The sequence below is a fragment of the Theropithecus gelada genome, chromosome 2 (assembly GCF_003255815.1).
Source record: "Theropithecus gelada isolate Dixy chromosome 2, Tgel_1.0, whole genome shotgun sequence".
Classification (NCBI taxonomy): domain Eukaryota; kingdom Metazoa; phylum Chordata; class Mammalia; order Primates; family Cercopithecidae; genus Theropithecus; species Theropithecus gelada.
In genome coordinates, this window is record NC_037669.1 from 171,914,152 (window position 1) to 171,930,221 (window position 16,070).

A 16,070-nucleotide genomic window follows, 5' to 3' on the forward strand; every position below is an offset into this window, starting at 1 on the left:
ATCCAACTGGACCTGCTAAAGTCAAAAGTGGGAGTGAGGCTGTCTGGAGTTGCCCCTAACTGTAGAACAAAGAGAAAGGGCTGCAGTGAAGGCTTGCTGCATCTCACTGATAGTTGGACAAAGGTTTATACTTCCTGAAGGTTGCATGTGGAAAGGAACAGAAATTGAGCCATCCTGAAATGGACCCCCGGAAAGACAAGATGTCCCCAGTTGTCTATTAAGACAATTGTCTAATTTAGACGATTTGTAATACCTGAAAATCGCCCAAGTTCCTTTCATGGGTAGAGAAAAAAATTCAAAATAATATGGTTGACAGGCTATGGTATTTAAAAATACATTAAATAAATTCTTTTCATGATTTACACCTTAAAAATCCAACTGTTTTTTAGCAAACTAGTTACCTTTGTAGTTTCATCATTCTTTAGCATCTCCCTAGTGGATCTGTTGGCACCTTTTGTTGTCAGTCCCTGGAATCTCCCCTGAAACATTGAGACAATCAGAAAAGTCACAATGAGCATCCTTTGACAGAAAGGAAAATATTTAATAGGTAGGCTGGATGACAACATCAAGACACTCTCACAAAATGTAGGATAAAAAGACACAGGGATTATAAAATTAGGAGGGAGCAGGCAAGAGAGATTTAGATCAGCCCTGAAGGTTTAACATTTGGCTATTAAGAATTAAGGGAGAAATAAGAGAAAATGAATGGGAGGAAATTATTTTTTTTTAAAAAAAGGGCATTTCCTGAGAACTGAAGAGTATAAAGTTTCAGACTAGAAGGGCAAAATGTCTAGGTACAGTTATTGGAAAAATTTTTTAAAAGATTCATTTTAAGCAGCACTACTACAATATTTCAAAATAACAGATCCAAAAAAGGAGAGGGAAAGTTATAATCATAGCAATTGGAATCAGAAAAACATCAGACTTTTTAATAGCTACATCGGAAGAGAGAAAAACAAAAAAGCAATATTTTTCTAATTCTGACAGAAAATTACTATCGACCTAGAATTCTATACCTGCCAAAACTTTTAAGTTTGAGCATGGAATAGAGACATCTTTAGATATGTAAGGTCTCAGAATGTTTCTCTCCACTGTACTCCTTACTAATCTGATCCTTGAGGTTTGGCTTTAACCAGATTAGGCAGTTAACTCTGAAACAGAAAGGATTCATGAAACTAAGTGTCCAACACAAATCAGAAATCTAAAGCAATATTGAGATGATGAGAAAAGGTAAAGTCTCACATGGCAGCTGTACGATGGCTCTAGAAAGAGACAAGTTCAGATTGGATACAAACAATGTAATTGGTACATTATCTGGTCTATTTGACTATTAGAAAGTAATACTAATAATGAGGCATATGAAAGAAAATTAAGAGTAGGTGTATAACTAAGCAAGTTTAAAAAGAGAAGCAACAATCAACTTGCAGAAAAAGAATTTGTATGAGAAATAGAACAGAGTACACTAGTTGGCTTTGCAGTAAATAATACATAGTACTTATAAACACTATTTAACAAAAACCTTATCAAGAATTATAAATAGTTCTAAAGTATTATTAGCAATATATATCTTTAAATGAAGTAAGCAGGAGGATGGTATAAGAGAGCTAATTCCTCTTGTCCCATAAAGAATATCAATATGCAGTATAAAATTGGTATATTAAGAAATAGCAATACAAGATATTTGGCAATCTAGAGATCAGAATAAATGGATGAGAGATTTAAGTAGTTACCTCTGGGCTGGGTGCAGTGGCTCAAGCCTGTAATCCCAACAATTTGGAAGACTGAGGCGGGTGGATCACCTCAGGTCAGGAGTTCAAGAGTAGGCTGGCCAACATGGCAAAACCCCATCTTTACTAAAACTACAAAAATTAGCTGAGCACCGTGGTGCACACCTACAATCCCAGCTACTAGAGAGGCTGAGGCAGAAGAATCACTTGAACCCGGGAGGCTGAGTTTGCAGTGAGCCAAGATCATGCCACTGCACTCTAGCCTGGGCAACAGAGCAAGACTCTGTCTCAAAAAAAAGTAAAAACAAATAAGTGAAATAGGGGGAGGTTCCAAGATGGTTGAATAGGAACAGCTCCAGTCTACAACTCCTAGCATGAGCGACACAGAAGATGGGCTATTTCTGCATTTCCAACTGAGGTACTGGGTTCATCTCACTGGAGCTTGTCAGACAATGGGTGCAGCCCACAGAGCATGAGCTGAAGCAGGGCAGGGCATCACCTCACCCAGGCAGTGCAAGGGGTCGGGGACTTCCCTTTCCTAGCCAAGGGAAGTCATGACAGACGGTACCTGGAAAATCAGGACACTCTCACTCTAATACTGAGTTTTTCCAATGGTCTTAGCAAATGGCACACCAGGAGATTATATCCCACACCTGGCTCAGAAAGTGCCACGCCCACGCAGCCTTGCTCACTGCTAGCACAGCAGTCTGAGATCCAACTGCAAGGTGGCAGCGAGACAAAGGGGGGGATGTCCACCATTGCTGAGGCTTGAGTAGGTAAACAGAGTGGCCAGAAGCTCGAACTGGATGGAGCCCAATGCTGCTCAAGGAGACCTGCCTGCTTCTGTAGACTCCACCTCTGGGGGCAGGGCATAGCTAAACAAAAAGCAGCAGAAACTTCTGCAGACTTAAACATCCCTGTCTGACAGCTTTGAAGAGAGTAGTAGTTCTCCCAATATGGAGTTTCACATCTGAGAATGGACAGACTGCCTCCTCAAGTCGGTCCCTGACCCCCAAGGAGCCTAACTGGGAGGCACCTCCCAGTAGGGGCTGACTGATACCTCATACAGTTGGGTGCTCCTGTGAGACGAAACTTCCAGAGGAAGGATCAGGCAGCAACATTTACTGTTCTGCAGCCTCTGCTGGTGATACCTAGGCAAACAGGATCTGGAGTGGACCTCCAGCAAACTTCAGCAGACCTGCAGCTGAGGGTCCTGACTGTTAGAAGGAAAACTAATAGAAAGGACATCCACACCAAAACCCCATCTGTACATCATCATCATCAAAGACCAAAGGTAGATAAAACAACAAAGATGGGGAGAAACCAGAGCAGAAAAGCTGAAAATTGTAAAAGTAAGAATGCCTCTTCCCCTCCAAAGGAACACAGCTTCTCACCAGCAATGGAACAAAGCTGGACAGAGAATGACTTTGATGAGTTGAGAGAAGAAGGCTTCAGATGATCAGTAATAACAAACTTCTCCAAACTAAAGGAGGATGTTCGAACCCATCACAAAGAAGCTAAAAACCTTGAAAAAAGATTAGACGAATGGCTAACTAGAATAAACAGCATAGAGAAGACCTTAAATGACCTGATAGAGCTGAAAACCATGGCACAAGAACTACATGACGCATGCACAAGCTTCAGTAGCTGATTCGATCAAGTGGAAGAAAGGGTATCAGTGATTGAAGATCAAATGAATGAAATGAAGCAAGAAGAGAAGTTTAGAGAAAAAAGAGTAAAAAGAAATGAACAAAGCCTCCAAGAAATATAGGACTATGTGAAAAGACCAAATCTACGTCTGATTGGTACACCTGAAAGTGATGGGGAGAATGGAACCAGGTTGGAAAACACTCTTCAGGATATTATCCAGGAGAACTTCCCCAATCTAGCAAGGCAAGCTAACATTCAAATTCAGGAAATACAGAGAATGCCACAAAGATACTCCTCGAGAAGAGACACTCCAAGACACATAACTGTCAGATTCACCAAAGTTGAAATTAAGGAAAAAAATGTTAAGGGCAGCCAGAGAGAAGAGTCGGGTTACTCAGAAATGGAAGCCCATCAGACTAACAGTGGATCTCTCAGCAGAAACTCTACAAGTGAGAAGAGAGTGGGGACCAATATTTAACACTCTTAAAGAAAAGAATTTTCAACCCAGAATTTCATATCCAGCCAAACTAAGCTTCATAAGTGAAGGAGAAATAAAATCCTTTACAGACAAGCATATGCTGAGAGACTTTGTCACTACCAGGCCTGCCTTACAAGAGCTCCTGAAGGAAGCACTAAATATGAAAAGGAACAACTGGTACCAGCCACTGCAAAAACATGCCAAAGTGTAAAGACCATCAATGCTAGGAAGAAACTGCATCAACTAACGAGCAAAATAACCAGCTAACATCATGATGACAGGATCAAGTACACACATAACAATATTAACCTTAAATGTAAATGGGCTAAATACTCCAATTAAAAGACACAGACTGGCAAATTGGATAAAGAGTCAAGACTCATCAGTGTGCTGTATTCAGGAGACCCATCTCACATGCAGAGACACACATAGCCTCAAAATAAAGGGATAGAGGAAGATCTACCAAGCAAATGGAAAACAAAAAAAAGCAGGGGTTGCAATCTTAGTCTCTAATAAAACAGACTTTAAACCAATAAAGATCAAAAGAGACAAAGAAGGCCATTACATAATGGTAAAGGGATCAATTCAACAAGAAGAGCTAACTATCCTAAATATATACGCACCCAATACAGGGCACCCAGATTCATAAAGCAAGTCCTGAGAGACCTACAAAGAGACTCAGACTCCCACATGATAATGGGAGACTTTAACACCTCACTGTCAACATTAGACAGATCAATGAGACAAAAAGTAAACAAGGATATCCAGGACTTGAACTCAGCTCTACACCAAGTGGACCTAATAGACATCTAGAGAACTCTCCACCCCAAATCAACAGAATATACATTCTTCTCAGCACCACATCACACTTATTCCAAAATTGACCATATAATTGGAAGTAAAGCACTCCTCAGCAAATGTAAAAGAACAGAAATTATAACAAACTGTCTCTCAGACCATAGTGCAATCAAACTAGAACTCAAGATTAAGAAACTCACTCAAAACTGCTCAACTACATGGAAACTGAACAATCTGCTCCTGAAAGACAACTGGGTACATAATGAAATGAAGGCAGAAATAAAGACGTTCTTTGAAACCAATGAGAACAAGGACACAACATACCAGAATCTCTGGGACACATTTAAAGCAGTGTGTAGAGGGAAATATATAGCACTAAATGCCCACAAGAGAAAGCAGGAAAGATCTAAAATTGACACCCTAATATCACAATTAAAAGAACTAGAAAAGCAAGAGCAAACACATTCAAAAGCTAGCAGAAGGCAAGAAATAACTAAGATCAGAGCAGAACTGAAGGAAAGACACATAAAAAACCCTTCAAAAAAATCAATGAATCCAGGAGCTGGTTTTTTGAAAAGATCAACCAAGTTGATAGACCTCTAGCAAGACTAATAAAGAAGAAAAGAGAGAAGAATCAAACAGATGCAATAAAAAATGATAAAGGGGATATCACCACTGATCCTGCAGAAATACAAACTACCATTAGAGAATACTGTAACCATCTCTATGCAAATAAACTAGAAAATCTAGAAGAAATGAATAAATTCCTGCACACATACACCCTCCCAAGACTAAACCAGGAAGAAGTTGAATCCCTGAATAGACCAACAACAGGCTATGAAATTGAGGTGATAATTAATAGCCTACCACCCAAAAAAAGTCCAGGACCAGATGGATTCACAGCCAAATTCTACCAGAAGTACGAAAAGGAGCTGGTACCATTCCTTCTGAAACTATTCCAATCAATAGAAAAAGAGAGAATCCTCCCTAACTCATTTTATGAGGCCAACATCATCCTGATACCAAAGCCTGGCAGAGACACAACAAAAAAAGAGAATTTTAGACCAATATCCCTGATGAACATCAATGCAAAAATCCTCAATAAAATACTGGCAAACCAAATCCAGCAGCACATCAAAAAGCTTATCCACCATGATCAAGTTGGCTTCATCCCTGGGGTGCAAGACTGGTTCAACATATGCAATTCAATAAACATAATCCAGCATACAAACAGAACCAAAGACAAAAACCACATGATTATCTCAATAGATGCAGAAAAGACCTTTGACAAAATTCAACAGCTCTTCATGCTAAAAACTCTCAATAAACTAGGTATTGATGACACGTATCTCAAAATAATAAGAGCTATTTATGACAAACCCACAGCCAATATCATACTGAATGGGCAAAAACTGGAAGCATTCCCTTTGAAAACTGGCACAAGGCAGATATGCCCTCTCTCACTGCTCCTATTCAACATAGTGTTGGAAGTTCTGGCCAGGGCAGTCAGGCAGGAGAAAGAAATAAAGGGTATTCAATTAGGAAAAGAGGAAGTCAAATTGTCCCTGTTTGCAGATGACATAATTGTACATTTAGAAAATCCTATCATCTCAGCCCAAAATCTCCTTAAGCTGATAAGCAACTTCAGCAAATTGTCAAGATACAAAATCGATGTGCAAAAATCACAAGCATTCTTATACACCAATAACAGACAAACAGTGAGCCAAACAATGAGTGAACTCCCATTCACAATTGCTACAAAGAGAAAAAAATACCTAGGAATCCAATTTATGAGGGATGTGAAGGACCTCTTCAAAGAGAGCTACAAACCACTGCTCAGTGAAATAAAAGAGGACACAAACAAATGGAAGAACATTCCATGCTCATGGATAGGAAGAATCAATATCCTGAAAATGGCCATACTGCCAAAGGTAATTTATAGATTCAATGCCATCCCCATCAAGTTACCAACGACTTTCTTCACAGAATTGGAAAAAACTGCTTTAAAGTTCATATGGAACCAAAAAAGAGCCCACATTGCCAAGACGATCCTAAGCCAAAAGAATAAAGCTGGAGGCATCATGCTACCTGACTTCAAACTATACTACAAGGTTACAGTAACCAAAACAGCATAGTACTGGTACCAAAACAGATACATAGACCAGTGGAACAGAACAGAGCCCTGAGAAATAATACCACACATCTACAGCCATCTGATCTTTGACAAACCTGACAAAAACAATAAATGGGGAAAGGATTCCCTATTTAATAAATGGTGCTGGGATAATTGGCTAGTCATAAGTAGAAAGCTGAAAGTATATCCTTTCCTTACTCCTTATACGAAAATTAATTCAAGATGGATTAGAGACTTAAATGTTAGACCTAAAATCATAAAAACCCTAGAAGAAAACCTAGGTAATACCCTTCAGGACATAGGCATGGGCAAGGACTTCATGTCTAAAACACCAAAAGCAATGGCAACAAAAGCCAAAATGGACAAGTGGGATCTAATTAAACTAAAGAGCTTCTGCACAGCAAAAGAAACTTACCATCAGAGTGAACAGGCAACCTACAGAATGGGAGAAAATTTTTGCAATCTGCTCATCTGACAAACGGCTAATATCCAGAACCTATAGAGAACTCAATCAAATTTACAAGAAAAAAACAACCCCAGCAAAAAGTGGGCAAAAGATATGAACAGACATTCTCAAAAGAAGACATTCATACAGCCAAGAGACACATGAAAAAATGCTCGTCATCACTGGCCATTAAAGAAATGCAAATCAAAACCACAATGAGATTCCATCTCACACCAGTTAGAATGGTGATAATTAAAAAGGAAACAACAGGTGCTGGAGAGGATGTGGAGAAATAGGAATACTTTTACACTGTTGGTGGGACTGTAAACTAGTTCAACCATTGTGGAAGACAGTGTGGCGATTCCTCAAGGATCTAGAACTAGAAATACTATTTGACCCAGCAATCCCATTACTGGGTATATACCCAAAGGATTATAAATCATGCTGCTATAAAGACACATGCACACGTACATTTGTTGCAACACTGTTCACAATAGCAAAGACTTGGAACTAACCCAAATGCCCATCAATGGTAGACTGGATTAGGAAAATGTGGCACATATACACCATGGAATACTATGCAGTCATAAAAAAGGATGAGTTCATGTCCTTTGTACGGACATGGAATAAGCTGGAAACCATCATTCTGAACAAACTATCGCAAGGACAGAAAACTAAACACCGCATGTTCTCACTCATAGGTGGGAACTGAACAATGAGAACACTTGGACACAGGATGGGGAACATCACACACTGGGGCCTGTCATGGGGTGGGGGGAGTGGGGAGGGATAGCATTAGGAGACACACCTAATGTAAATGACGAGTTAATGGGTGTAGCACACCAACATGGCACATGTAAACATTTGTAACAAACCTGCACATTGTGCACATGTACCCTAGAACTTAAAGTATAATTTAAAAATAATAATAAATAAATCATTAATGTAAAAAATAAATAAATAAATTAGTGGTTGCCTCCAAAAAGTGGAACGGGAAGGGAAAAAATGAGAGTTCAGTGTGTAGGGAATTTTCTTAAATTGTTAAATTTCTTTTGGCACCATTTTAATTATGTGTGTATATTACTTTGACAAAGAAATTGAAAAGAAATATTCATCGTGGCTGATTCAATTCAAGCTAACATGTGTTGGTCACCTTCTTTTCTCAGATCAGTGTGAGTTGTGGAGAATGAGGAGATAAGAAACAATTTGGCTTTTGTTAGGGTTACTTAGGGAAGGGGAGAGACAGGGGTTAGTCGAGAGCATAGGCTCTGGTGTTAGGCGGGGGTGTGAATTCCAGCCCCCACCCATGCTGGCTGGCTGACCCTGGGCAACTTCTCTCTGCCTCTGTTTCCTCAGCTATAATATGGGGATGGTAATCACACAGGCGTACTGTATATGTTTGGTGGGGAGGCTTAACTGAGTGAATGGATGTTCAGTGAGTGCTTTGGTGTGTAGCACATACCAAATGTTCAATAAGCAGCAGTTATCACTCTATTTGTGACAATGACACACACATCATGAACTTGTAAGTACAATGCTAGAAGGCCATCCTAAGTGCCTAGAAGGCAGAGCCCACGGATTTTTGAAAATTAATTCTTGGATAAAAATAATTGTCAGTTACAGGGCACTGATTATGAACTGAAAGGCTTTGCAGAAGCAATCCACGGTGTGACAGACCTCTGAAGCCCAGCATGTTGGCGTGTATTTTCTTGGCTTCTGTCTCCTGCCTTGTGCATATCAGGCCAGGTTTGGCACCTCATTACCTTCTCTTGGCTTCCCCAGTTCCATTGTGCAGTCACCTCTTAAGTTTTCTGCCCTAGGGTAACTGCTAACAGCATTTACCCCATCTTCTGGCTGTCAACTGAAAGGCCACTGTGAGTTCACTTCCTGAGAGTTGCCCTGCTGGAGACCAAACAACCCAACCAAATTGCCAGAATTTCACATTTACTTTCTGCAAGAGCGGACAGGGAAACTCTGTTTCTGCCTCTGACAACCTCATCTATTATGATCTCTGCTATATTCTCTTCTTGTACTGATATTTTGTCACCTATGTGACCAGGGAACAGTCCACAGGAAAACACAGGAGAACATGTAAAGCATTTAAATACGGAAATATTTTAGTAATGTAGCCATACATAAACTTTCAAAGTCTCATTAATAAACGTTCATTTATTTGAGTATTATTCAGCCTCTAAAACAAAGGTTTTTAAAACATACATAACAAGTGTTAAAGTTCTTTTAGAATTTTCCTAGTAGGTTTTTTCGGTTTTCACCAGAAGACACCCCCACTAGGGAGGGAAAAAAAATATTCAAAACATGCTATGATCTTAAGAGGAAAAAAAGGAAATAAAATTATGTATTCCATATGATCTTATCTATGTAAGAAGAGAAAGATAAAGACAACTAGAAGAATATAAACCAAAATGCTAAGAGAGGTCATTCTGGGTTCAGAGATTTAGCGGTTTTTCTTTCTTACACCTTTTCTTTTATATGTATAGTCTATTATGAGAACGACATATATGTTTTAAAAATAATAGCCTCAAGATAAATAACACAATTAAATTTAATTCCACAAATAACTTCAGTACTTACTATTTTCTAATATAATTTTAGGTGCTTTTAGAGTTCAAGGTACTTGGTAATAAAATGTATTTTATTCATTTAGTATTTGTTTAATGGCTTCTTATTATTGTCATTATTCCTTAGTAGATTTTAAACCTCTTGTGGGCAAAAATCAAATGTTAGACTTCTCTGTAATACAACTGCCTGGCCCAATTCTTCTTTGATATTAAATGCTTATAAGTATTTCAACTTTGGAGCGAGACAAGGAGGGATGGTCCTTCCTGTCTGCCCAACAACATATGATATATGATACTTGAAACAAATTTTCAACAATGACATTTGGACATTTATGGCCACCTCTCTCATTAACTAGAATTCCACTGAACTAATCCTAAATTCTAAGTTTAGTGCCAATTACCTAAAGGTTAATGTGGTCAAGCAATACCGGGAGAATTGGGGTTTTTCCAAGAAATGGTCTGTATCACATTATGTTCAGGATGAGAGAGTGATTGACACTGTAGAACTGCTCACTTGGGAGACCCAGAGTGTCCTGCTGTGCTCCTCTCAGAACAGGGTCCTACTCGGTGAGGTTTAAGGGAGGAAAGATAAAGGACAAGGAAGTAAATGAAGCTGGGCAGAGTATGTGGATGAGTTCAATAATTATTTATAAATCACCATGGATGCAGTGATGAACAAGTCCCTGCCCTCACAGATATTACTTTCTAGTAGAGCTAAACGCCATTAGATCTTAATGTATCAGAATGGGATGCCCCTGAAAAGTGAGAGATTTGAGACCATGTACTAAATCAGAAGAGGCAGGAACAAAAAATGTACATTTTGCTCATCTGTGGATATGTCAGCCACTATCACCATCCTTTTTCTTACCCACCCCCAGCCCCACAAAAAGTTAGAATATATTCACTACAGAATAGCAAGGTGAAATATTCCATGTATCAACAATAATAAAAAAAGTATGGTGTGTATGAACATGATTCTCCAATTCAGAATCCTAATCACAACCATTATAGTTAATTTAGGAAGCTCTTAGTAATTCAGAGAGAATCTACAGCATTTATTTGAAAAGTTCCCTCAGTCTGTCAGAAGACCTCATCTTACGGGGCTTTAGCAACAGTTACATTTAGCCTCACTTTCTACATTTGCCCTCTCGTTCATTCTACTCAGGAAAGTCGACTTCTTGATGTGTCTGAAATGCATCGACATCATTCCCACCTCAAGGCTTTTGCTTTTATTGTTCTCTCTGCCCGAAACGTTCTTCCACCAAATCTTTACATGCCTCTTCTCCTCATATTTTTCAATTAGTTGTTCAGACATCACCTCCTTACAAAGGCCTTTCATGACCACCTTCACTAAGATATCCTCAGCCACCTCTAACCCTTTACCCTGCTTTATTTTTTTGTACAGTACTATTACCTGAAATTATAAATATCTTTTTTGCCCTAGAATGTACATTCCAGGAGGATAGGTTTCTTGTTTGCTCTCTTCCCTGTCTACATCCCCAGAGCCTTAGAAGAGTAGGTGATTTAGAGTAGATACTCAGTAAATATTTGTTGAATGAATAAATGGATGAATTTAGTTGAACTAAGTTTACCTAGACAGAATAATCCAAAGCACGGGTCAGTTAGATGTAAAAATTGTAATTTATCTCTACAAACATTCAACACTAAATCTTTCATTGAACCATAGGTTTCACAATAAAATCACTGTTATTGAGCATTGAAACATGTGTATGCCTGCGTGTGTGTGTGTGTGCGTGCCCACACACACACACACAGAGAGAGAGAGAGAGAGAATTAAGCAAAGTACCAAAACATAAACGTTTTCTGAAACTCATGAGCTACATTTTGGTCACTTAGACCATAAAAGCCCTATTTTCCTAACCCGTTGCATTTCAGCCTCCTTTGCAGCAGGCATCCCGTGGGAGAGCAAGAGATAGTATCTAGAGGCTGTGTTTACCAAAGGGATGCTCTGCTCTGAAAGTCCCCTGGCTATTGTCACACCATTTGTTTTTCATGATTGGAATGTGTGGCATTATTGAAGGGTGGGCTGGTGTCTAAATTGAATGGGTGAAGAGAAACAGAGAGACATTCTCTTTGCCACCTTTGTAGATAGGCGGCTGTGGAGTCTATGTACTGAATTACCCACTGTCAATTATTGATGGTTTGGCTGGACTCATTTACACTCTCTAGTTACTTTGACATCTAGCCAAAAGGTAGCTGCCAGCCTGCTAAGAACCTCCCTTTTAACCATAGGGAAGTTCAAAAGAAAAGATTTAGCAGACCAAACTCATCTGCACAAGCTTTTGTGGATTTCTGGAAGACTCAGGTCATGTCGCTTATTCCTAAGAGTTTAAGTTCATTCATTTATTCATTTAATGTTATCCAGGAAAGGCTGACATTCATCAGTTTGCACTAATACAACTCTAGTGGTTATTAAATTACTGAAATATTTGTGTAGCCCTTGGTAAGTGGCCACTACTCTGAGCCTTTCATCACCAGGGTCACCTCACCAGACCTTCCCAGAATCACCACTCAAAGGTTAGTTCTTGGCACAGCAGGGGACCTTCAAAACCAGGTCTCTGAGAGAACAGTTGAGGTCCATTCTGAGTAGCAGTGCCCACTACTTTCCATATAATAAATATTTGATTATCACCTCACCTGAGACTGTAATAGCAGTAAAACCTGCACTTGAAAGGTCTATGTTCATTACTTCATAAGAAATTCAAGACTAGCTTAACAGAAATGGAAGTCACATAATCTGAAAATATTAAATTGTTTTGAAACACCCTTAAAGGAGAAGTCTCCCAGGATCTAATTGTATTGCTTTGCCCTACCAAAACAAACCTCACTTGCTAAATGAAGTTTAGCCTAAAGCTGCCTCCTTCCATATTTTAAGCTTGGCCTGAAGATTTCTCTGTACATTGTGAACTATAACAACTGGAAGTATAAATACTCCGTAGCCTATACTTGTGCCGGTCATTGAGTTTGGCCAATCAAATGTAGCCAGCTGTTGGAACCATGTTCAAATAGGGCAAACACTGAACTGTACTCAGTTCAACGCTTTCTGTACCTCACTTCTGTTTTCTGAACGTCACTCTCCTTTTTCTGTCCATAAATCTTCTTCCACCACGTAGCTGCGCAAGAGTCTCTGAGTCTACTCTGGCTCAGGAGGCTGCTGGAATCGCAAATCGTTCGTTGCTCAATTAAATTCCTTTAAATTTAATTCAGCTGAAGTTTTGTTTTTTTTTTTTTTTAAATCACACTCTGCCTAATTTGAGAGCATTTCCCCCCGCAAAAAAAAGACATTCTGGTTTTAACACATACACCCACAAAGGCACAGGGATCTTGCTGTCTTGGATCCTGTATTATAGACATAGTTTGGATGTTAAGAGTCAACTGTATTACATTCCCAGGAGCCATAGCATTGCACCTCCAGAGAAGGTCTGAAGACGGGGCTCAATTAATCACATATACTGCAATGCTTGGAAACCTATTCATTTTCTGGGAAAAGATCATCCTCAACAGGTTCCACAAAACTACATAAAACTTGCATAACTGACTGCAGTTTTTATGTTGCAATTTAGACAATTTCTAAAAAATAAATAAGAGGCCTGCTGTGGAGCTGACCCAAGCTTGAGCCATGCAGAAGGTCTCAAATTGGTTTAAAGGCCCTGGCATGGACATATGAAAAAGAAGACCTGCAGCCTACTAGCTGTGGGTACACAGCATGTAAAGCAAAAGAGAACAGGTGGGATGAATATCAGTGATAGTAAAGTGCAGAGACCTGCTGACATGTTTCTCCCTCCCAAGAAGAATGAGGAGTTTTGGTGCTGATCAGTCACTACACTGGGCTGACTATAAAGGACTCTAAAGACTAATGGAAGAAAAATAGGTGACTTTATTGTACTACTGTACTTACCTCATCATGTTGTTTTAGTAATTTTTGTTTCTGTAGGAAGCTTCCCTAGTGAGTTGCTTCTGCCTCCCCGGAATGTAAGTTCAATTTGCCATTTATTTCAGTACTGGATAGAACCATCCCTCCATGCTAAGCCCTGCTTTCTTTAAAATTTTAAGTCCAGTGTTCACAAGTGATGAGCCACCACCATCAGGCTTTCTTTTGTAGAGAAAGGAAATAGGAATGCATGTTCTTATCAGTTCTCATGCCTCTGGTTTTATTTTACAAGCAGCCTGGACATGTGAATTAATGTGTGGCTCTGACCAAAACAAAACATTACTTAGAAGCAAGTGAGGACTTTTTTTCTCCACTTAAAGTATCTGGCTCTACAAAGCAGGAAATAAATACTTTGCCTCACTTCAGCATTCCTGTCCTTGGCAGTTGATTTGGCTAGACAGGTGATAAACAAGAGAGATTTTAGGGGGAAGCTTTGTCTAGGGGAGAAGGAATAAGAAGGAAGTAGGTCAAAGCCTGGCAACGAATTTTAGGAAGGATCTCGCTTTGGAGAAGCTATTGACAGAGCTTGAAGCAAATGAAAATCAAGTCTCAATGTATTCAGCAAATAATTATGAGGAATCAAGCCGAGTAGAATTGCCACTCCAGGTGAGGTTATCTGAGTGAGTACAGAATCATTCTCAGTAATCATTTTATATCAGAATTATCAATCAAATCTTCTGCGGATATTCTCTGCATAACCTCATAGGTGCGGAATTGTGAGCTAAATAGGCTTTGTCTTTGCCTCTCAATCTGTGTTCATTGGAAAGGACATGCAGCCAGCAGAACATAATTAATTGAACACTCAACTTTGCCTCTACAGCTTCCTCCATGTTGTACCTGAGTGAAGCAAGACAACGAGTTCTGGGAGACCAAAAGTCTTCTCTTACTCATATTTAAACTGTAGCATCTAGGACCATGCCTGGCATGAAGCAGACCTTTAATGCTTGTCTCTAGAGTGCTCAAAAGAAAGAAAGAAGTACAGAGGCTGTTCATGAAGTCTGGAAACATAGGTGAATATACATAAGATCATCAAGGACATCTTCCATCTGTGAAAAAGTGAAATAGCGTTATCTGTGTTTCCAGACATTGTGAAATACTGAGTAGAAAAAAAGTTGTGGAACTCATGGTTTTTTCAGGGTGAGAGCCAGAGGGAATTTGCCACCTATTTTGTCTTCAGCAAAGACTTCCTAGAAGAAGTTGCAAAGCTCTTTGAATAAAGCAAGAGGGCTTAAAAGTTTGCCAAAGGAAGGATTGGGGTGAAACATGGACAGAAATTGATGACTTCTCTCTGTGGTGTGACTGACTCTCCTGTTCATCTTCCAAGTCTTGATTTAAATCAGTGGTTCTCATCTGGGGGTAATTTTGCCCCCAGGGATATTTGACAATGTTTAGAATTCCTTTTGGTTGTCACAACTGGAAGGGAAAGCCACTGGTATCTAGTGGGTGAAGGTCAAGGGATGCCACTAAACCTCCTACTATGAGCAAGACAGCCCCCCATAACAAAGAATTATCTGACCCAAAATGTCAAAAGTGCTGAAGCATACAGGCCCTGGTTTCAATGAGCCTTGGGAAAGCTTTTCCTGACACACCTCAAACTACACTAATTTCCTGTAATATCCTCATTTTACTTTGTACTTACCCTACATAGCATGTATCACAATTATAATTAAATACATTGTATCTGTCTCTTCCACTAAAACAACACTTCATAGAAGAAGAAATGTATGTATCTTGTTCCCCATTGTATTGTAGCATCTATTACCATGCCTGGCACATAGTAGATCCTCAATAAATATTTATTGAATGAATGAATGAATCAAGAAATAACTAATATGGAAAAATAAGAAAAAGAGATATTCAAGTTGTTAGGCAGAGCTGCAGTTTCAGGAATCACCTGAAGTTTGACCAGTGATCTTGGATTTCTCCATTTCAGTTCAAGAAACTAATGAGTTCAGTCACAGTATGAAGGGAACATAGAACTAATAAAATCTATAACATTTTTAACGTATAGATTTATTGCAGTATTTCAGCATTTTAGTTCTTTATCACTAAAGGAACTTGGATGCAAACCCTTTCAAAAAATCTTTGGGAGTTGAACCAGGATTGATCTTGTGGCAGAGAATCTTCATCGGCTGCTAGGACAGCCATTCAGGCTCACTTTCCCATTCTCTCTTACAGCCGTGTGACACCATTCTGGTCAACAGGATAAAAAGCAGATCTGCTGAGACAGGATTTTTGGGAAAGCTTTTGCTTTTCTGTTAAAAGGGAGAGGCAAAACAAGTACCAACCTTCTTTTTGTTTCTCCTG

The 16,070-nt window shown here is 39.3% G+C and overlaps 1 protein-coding gene and 1 non-coding gene across 3 annotated transcripts in view; both read left to right on the top strand.

Moving 5' to 3' along the window:
* Positions 1–16,070, top strand: part of RARB (retinoic acid receptor beta) — a 767,875-nt gene that overhangs the window by 494,687 nt on the left and 257,118 nt on the right. The window contains exon 1 of one of the 2 annotated variants that reach the window (XM_025374728.1): positions 14,280–14,369. The exons of the other annotated variant lie outside the window; for it this stretch is intronic. The gene's annotated coding sequence lies outside the window, so the exon portion shown is untranslated. Of the gene's footprint in view, positions 1–14,279; positions 14,370–16,070 lie in introns of those variants that run through there. 2 annotated transcript variants of the gene reach the window in all.
* LOC112619891 lies at positions 9,455–9,519 on the top strand. The gene has a single exon (XR_003118374.1). It is a non-coding gene; the product is annotated as a U7 small nuclear RNA (small nuclear RNA).